This window comes from Sinocyclocheilus rhinocerous, unplaced genomic scaffold (genome assembly GCF_001515625.1).
Source record: "Sinocyclocheilus rhinocerous isolate Xijiao unplaced genomic scaffold, SAMN03320098_v1.1 scaffold19, whole genome shotgun sequence".
Classification (NCBI taxonomy): Eukaryota; Metazoa; Chordata; class Actinopteri; order Cypriniformes; family Cyprinidae; genus Sinocyclocheilus; species Sinocyclocheilus rhinocerous.
The window spans coordinates 1,288,064-1,295,021 of NW_015638975.1; the positions used below are offsets into that span (position 1 = coordinate 1,288,064).

The window sequence follows — 6,958 nt, forward strand, 5'->3', positions numbered from 1 at the left end:
CTCCCAAAACAGCTTATACTACTGTTTCAGCTTTTAAAATAGTTTTGTATGTAATGTCAAAGTGATTATATTTCGTTTCGTTTTTTTATTAAGTTAATTTAGAAAAAAACGTTTGGAGCATTTTTTTGTTCGTTAAATGTACGTTTTTGTTTTTTAAAGTAGGCTAACGACCAAGCGGCCAGCGGCTGACAGTAAGTTCATCATAGCCTATGTCTGATAAATTTAGCCTTCTCAAATCATCACGACGTTCCTAAAATAAAATCTATAGATATAAAACAGGTCAAGCATATCACAATGTTAGTTTAAATGTTTACCCTAAATGTGCGCTATTAGACGCATATCTAATCGTTTGTGCAGAGAGCTAAAGTGCGCTTTACAGGACATGGAGGCGCCGGCGCTATCACTTGCATTGGAAACAACTTAAAATATGCCGTCATTTTTGCTCATAAAGGTAAGAGTAATACATCACTCGGAACTGTAAAGGGTTTACTTTTATTTGTGTGCACTCACAATATCAACAAAACGTTGTTCTTTTATAAAATAAAGGATACATACAGGATGCGCTTTCTTATTTTTGGCTATTGCTACAAATATACCCCAGCAAATTAAGACTGGTCTTGTGGTCAAGGGTCACATATGTTTTAGGTCCCATAGACTCTTTAGTAAATATAAGGATGCAGCCCTTCCTTCACATATGATTTTTCAACAACTGTTTAAAAGTTCAGTTCCAACTAGGGATGCATTGACATTTAAACTCTGGCTGATATGATAAGCCGATAATTATTACATCTATGTTGTCTGTGGAATACAAAAGAAGATACTTTGAAAGTTAATGAGGTCCAAACAATATTGGACCCGTTTGACTTTCATTGTAAAAAAAAAAAAAAAACACTTTTTAATATGATAACTAAAGATTTTTTATTATTATTATTATCTTAAGTCACACAAGTTGTAAAGTAAAGTTTTGTTTTTTTTATACACCGTGGTATTTATGACAAAAGCATAATACAAATCATACAACAGAAACAATTATTCTAAAATCTCTCAATTTCAAATCTACTGTCTTATAAAATAGCTCTTAAAATAAATTGTAAATAAATAATGTTGAAACCTGACATTTATCTGCTTGTACAGACGCTACAACTGTTTGAGCAGCTTTTAGTCTAACCCATTTACATTGTAAAGGTGGAGAAATGGCAGTCAGATCTATGCAGCATACGCCACCCAGCCAGCTCAGAAAAGCCCCTCTCCACTCTCTGATTTCATGTAACCATATTGAGCCTCATGTCAGAAGGCAAAAAATATTCTGTATTCCCAAAAATACCCTGACAGAGAAAGCACTCTATTCAAAAGTGACAGGACACATACAAGGTTTTATCTTCAGAACTATTTGTTCATATGAGCACCTCATACACGTCCTCTACCTAATACATTGTCCAACAATCCATCAGACCACTGTATTTCTCTTTCAGCACCTTTCTTTGATCACTCATCTACGGCTCCAGTGGAATGTGCTCATGTGAAAGAAGCCTGCATGAACCCTCATAGCAGTTTGGATAGGAATTGTACCTGCCCTTTCTGGCAACCAACTCACAGTGAGCACAAGAGATCACAACGAGCCAGATAGCCATTCTGCCGAAGGGGAGGCAGCAATAGCAGAAGCTCCCGATATAACAGACTGACCTGGATCCTTTTTCAGCACAGAGAATGTGGGGGTAGAACAGCCTCAGGCCTCCAGAGTCAAACTCAAACTGCAAGGCTCCAATAGGTGTTCTGTGTTTGACAGTATGGAGCCAAACGCCCTGCTTCACCACTTCACAGCTAAACATTTTGTATCAAGGTGTCATTTTGATGAGTAAAGACATTTGCATGTAACTGAAAGATGCCTGTGATTTACCAGCTACAGTACTGTTTAAAAGTTTGGCATCTAAGATTTTTAAAATATTTTTCAAAGAAACCTTCTGCTCACCAAGGCTGCATTTATTTGATCAAAAAAATAATATTGTGTATGATATTAAAAACTTTTTTTTTTTATAGTTTTTCTATTTAATATATTTTTAAATGAAATTTATTACAGTGCTGGCAAAGCTGAATTTTCAACAGCCATTACTCCAGTCAAGAAACATTTCTTATTATGTTGAATACAGTTGGGCTGCTTAAATGTTTTTGGAATATGTGAGTTTTTTTTCTTCATGATTTGTTGTTGATTAGAAAGGTCAAATAAACAACATTTATTTGAAATAGAATTTTTTTTTCTATTGCAACATTAGACATTTTTTAGTCTTTACTGTCAGTTTTGATCATTTGCATGGATGCTGAATAAAAGTACTTTTTTATTCTTGTTAAATAAAAGCATTCCTTTATTTAAAAACAAAAAACTGACTGACACCAAATGTCTGAATGATAGTGTGTATTAACCAAAGTCAAAAGTGAAGAACTAAAAGAATTTATGATTGCTAATATGAGAAACTGATCAAATAGTTAGCAGCAAACCCCCACAAGTTTGTCAACTGGTTCTTGTAAGATTGATTAAAGGATGAAATGTGAGAAATGAGAGATACACTGGTTAAGCAACCTGTCAATAATTAAAGGGATAGTCCACCCAAAAATGAAAATTATGTCATCATTTACTCAACTTCATGACAATACTTTTTTTCTTCTGTGGAACAGTATTTTTTATTTCAGTATATTCATTTTATTAAAAGTATTTTTTTCAATAGAAGTGAGTGGGCTCCAAAGTTGTGTTCTTCACAATATCTTGTTTCATGCTCCACAGAGGAAACAAAGTTATAAAGGTCTGGAATGATATTAGGGTGAGTAAATGACAGAATTTTCATTTTTGGGTGAACTACTGCTGATTCCATTTGAGTTAAAGGCAAAAATGTCTATAGTAATAATTGGTTCTTATCACAGAGGTAATCAAGGTTCTAAATGTAGAGGTCATAGCTCAACCAAACCTAAAGCTTTACTAAAACTTATGAAGCCAAATTAAACAATTAGGCATTTTCACTCAAGATGAAGGTGCAGATAAGAGTGAGTGGCAAAACAAGGAAAGCAGAGTTCAAAAATAGAGAATGATGACAGGTGTAGTGTTTTATCAGTTGCTGTTGGCAGTCGTGCTCAGAACTCACTGGAGCTAAAGGATGTGACACCCGCATACCCAACGACACCCCTGCTAATTATAACCACTGCATTTGAAGAGGAGTTGCAATCAAACTTCCACCTCAACCTTACGTTTTCAAGTAACAGTTCACTCAAAATTTAAATTGTCATCATTTACTCACGCTAATGTTGTTCCAAACCTGTATGACTTTAGTGCTTCCGTGCAACACTGAGTTTAGTAGAAGAATGTTCAAATTTTAGCAGAATTTTCAGTAGATTAGCTGCACTCTGTTCAGAAGACTTGTCATATATACAAATAAATACTAAAGTGTTTTTTTTTTTGTTATTGTTATCACTGTTCATTTACAGTGAACATGCTAAGTTTTCTTATTCTGTGTACAATGTAAGACAGAAAATCAAACAGGGTTGATATGACATGAGGGCTTGTAAAAGATCTAATTGAAAAATCATACATTTGTGTAACAATGTGGCACACAATATGCTAAGAATTTCAAATTTCAAATCTTTACATTGACTCAGAAAAGTTTTCAGTAGTTCTCTGAAATGTAGAATGGAAACGTTTGCACTTGTCCAAGATGGAACTAGAATTGGGCAGAACATGCAGGTGTGCGAAGACTCATTTGAATGCATCTGTAAACTTGCTACCTTTCATGTTCAGCAATAAGCAAACAAACAAAAAAGCCCTTCAAAATACCAAGACTGCTGGTGGTCTAAATTTACTAAGGCATACAGTATATGCACTTGAAACATGCCTGATACATACACCACAGTTCAAAAGTTTAGGGCCAGTAGGATTTTTAAAATACTATTATTCAAAATGGATGCATTACTATGATCAAATGTGACAGTAAAGACATTTATAATGTTACAGAATGTTCTGTTCCAAGTAAATTCTATTCTTTTGAACTATTCACCAAAGGATCCTAAAAAAAAATGTATAGTGAGAATCCTAAAAAACAGTTCCCACAAAAGCATTAAGCAGCACAACTGGTTTCAACATTTGTAATAATAAGAAATGTTTCTTGAGCATCATGTGAATGATTTCTAAAGGATTGTGACACTGAAGACTGGAGTAATGGCTGCTGAAAATTCAGCTTTGTTGTAACAGGAAAAAAATATATTATAAAATATAGTACAAAGGAAAACAGTTATTTTAAATTGTAATAATGTTTCACAATATTACTTCTGAACAGTGTAAGTGTTTACAATTAGTGGCAATTAGCCATGAAAAACATTCTTCTCAAATCAAAGCAAACATGCACATTCATAAGCTTTGTTGGCTGACATACAGCTCGGTCAACATCAATATATATATAATGAAGTGTACGATTAGCAGACAGACCTAATTTCTCATGAAATATTGTTTAGAGGAGCAGCAGGCTTTTCTGAATCCCAAGTGCCTGGCAAAATAAACAAAAAGGACTTTTCATGATAAGGGACCATTCATAATTTAAAGAAAAGGGAATGAATAAATAGACTGTTTGAGGTTCCATTATAAAAGAGCACGCTTTACTCACTGGTCTCATATAACATATGTCTAATTCTCCCTATAGAAACCAACTGATCCATAGCATTAAGGGAACCCATTTCTTTATTTACAGTCATGTTTGGTGCTGTGGAGAAAATTCACATTTGCACTCGCCTGGTTCTGGCCTTGCAAAATTAAATGGTATTTTAACAAAGAATATGTGGGACATTGTTGGAGTGAAGACAGTGCCAAGTGATGAGTTGCTAGCAGCAAGTCAATGAGCTTGTTCACCTATACAGTGTAAACATGCTGAGAATCAGGAACCTTGCCAATAAGGTATGACCCATGGGCAAGCTACCAATAAAAGTGACAGCGGTGATAAAAAGCAGCTGCAGTTTGTCAAAAGGACAGCAGATAGTACTCTACTTGATGCCTTTTCCTAAGCTACTGGATTCATCAGCATCAGCAGTCCATCAACCCATAAACAGTAAGCAGACCTGTCTGTCTCCTTCAGGTCACTGAATGCTGTGAGACGAACTTAAGACTTTAAAAGCAAAGTAGGTCTACAGTGCTAATAAAAGGTAAAAGTACAAAAATAAAACACACAGTCCATTCTCAATGAGAGATTACAAGCGCTTAGCGAGGAGGATGAGTTATACGGACTCATAAAAGTGCTTAAAAACCTTTAGAATGTGCTGCATACATGAGCCTTGATGTAAGAGAAACCTTCTACATGAATCTCACTAAAACAAAAAAAGCATTTAAATAAGAAACAAGTTTCTTGACACCGACAAACAAGATGAAGCTGAAGAAAAATGCCAATGCATTTCAATGAAAAGTAGCATATTTTCAGAAAAAGTTACAAAACAGATGATTAATCTACACAAAGAAGCTCTCATAAAAAAGCAAATTTTTATGCACTGTTAATGGAAATTAATGAAAGCTCCTTGTCATAAGGTCATTTTTCAGTTTTTAAATTGGCAAAAGAATAACAAAGCATAAAAAACAAAATTATGTTGAGACGTGGTAACACTATATGGGGTAAGCTGTCACAATAGAAATCTTCCAACAAACAAAAAATTAATAGGATTTTCAGCTAATTTTAAGCAGTAAAAAGCATCTCATGAAATAAGTAATGCACAACCTTATTGTCATTATAAAATATACAAGTTTTGTTCGGTAAGAAACTGTAGTCACTATAACATGGTATGAAATTGCTGCATTGAACAATTATTGTTTAAAGCCAACATACAAAACGAACGTATTTGTGTAATCAAAACCTTTACTCCAAACCTAAGGTAACTCCCTGCTTGACTTTGTTTTCAAAATCAGCAAACACAGGCTTATGTTTGATAAACTTGAAATATATACAATTTAGCAAATGAATGAATAGCAAGTAAAAAAGGTGAGTAATGTAATCAAAGACAAACAAAACATACGAAGAACAATGAAGAATCCACAAGTATCAATTTCCAAAGCTCTGAGGGGATGTTTAAATGCGATGACACAGAGGGGTGTGGCGTCAGCATGGGCTCCATCTGTCAAAAGCCATCACAAAAGCATTTTATCCCACTGTTGCGGTTGTCTGAATGTGGGTAGTTGTTTTAAGAGTGATTTAAAGGTTTAAACAATTTCAGAGTATGGACTGTGCGAAAATGGAAAGGTTATGGTAATGCGGATTGAGAGAGAAATGCCTGGAAGTAATACGTTAAGATTCAGTCCTCGAACCTATGGTTATTGTTGCAATTTAAACACACTGCAAATGAATTCTTCTAAAGAAGATCACTTCTGCTCTTAAAAAACATGTTTGTAAAATATTAAATACACTACTATTTATAAAGCGTCCTCTATTTTGAATTTTGAAATTTATTGATTAATGGCAAAGTTTTATCAAACACAGATTGCGCTGAATAGCCTATGGCGGTTTAGTTGCAATCCACAAAAGTTAAGCATCGCATATTCAAATGTGAAAAACGAGAGCGAACACAAACCACCAAACACGAACATTTGCCTTAATGCAAATATCAGTCATCATCCGTCTTTCTGCATTTCAGAGACAAACGTTTAAGTAGTTAAACTTACCAATTACAATGCAGATACCCAGAGTGTTTCCATCGATTAATGTCCGCGTGAATTAATTCTCCTGCAACTGGTGAAGCATGTGTATCATGTCAGATGCGATATAAGGACTCTATGCACGTCTCTGTCCAGCACACACTGCTTATTTCCACGCACCTCTAAATCCCAATCCATTCAAACACTGCATGTGAGATCGGTTTTGCCGTATTAATACATAACACATTAAAACACACAGCGATCGCGAATATTTCTGTGCACAATTCGCCGAACACTGAAATCTGAGCACAC

The 6,958-nt window shown here is 34.7% G+C and overlaps 1 pseudogene; it reads right to left on the reverse strand.

Moving 5' to 3' along the window:
• LOC107750604 (talin-2-like) overlaps positions 1-6,958 on the reverse strand; it is a 55,386-nt pseudogene extending 48,428 nt beyond the window's left edge.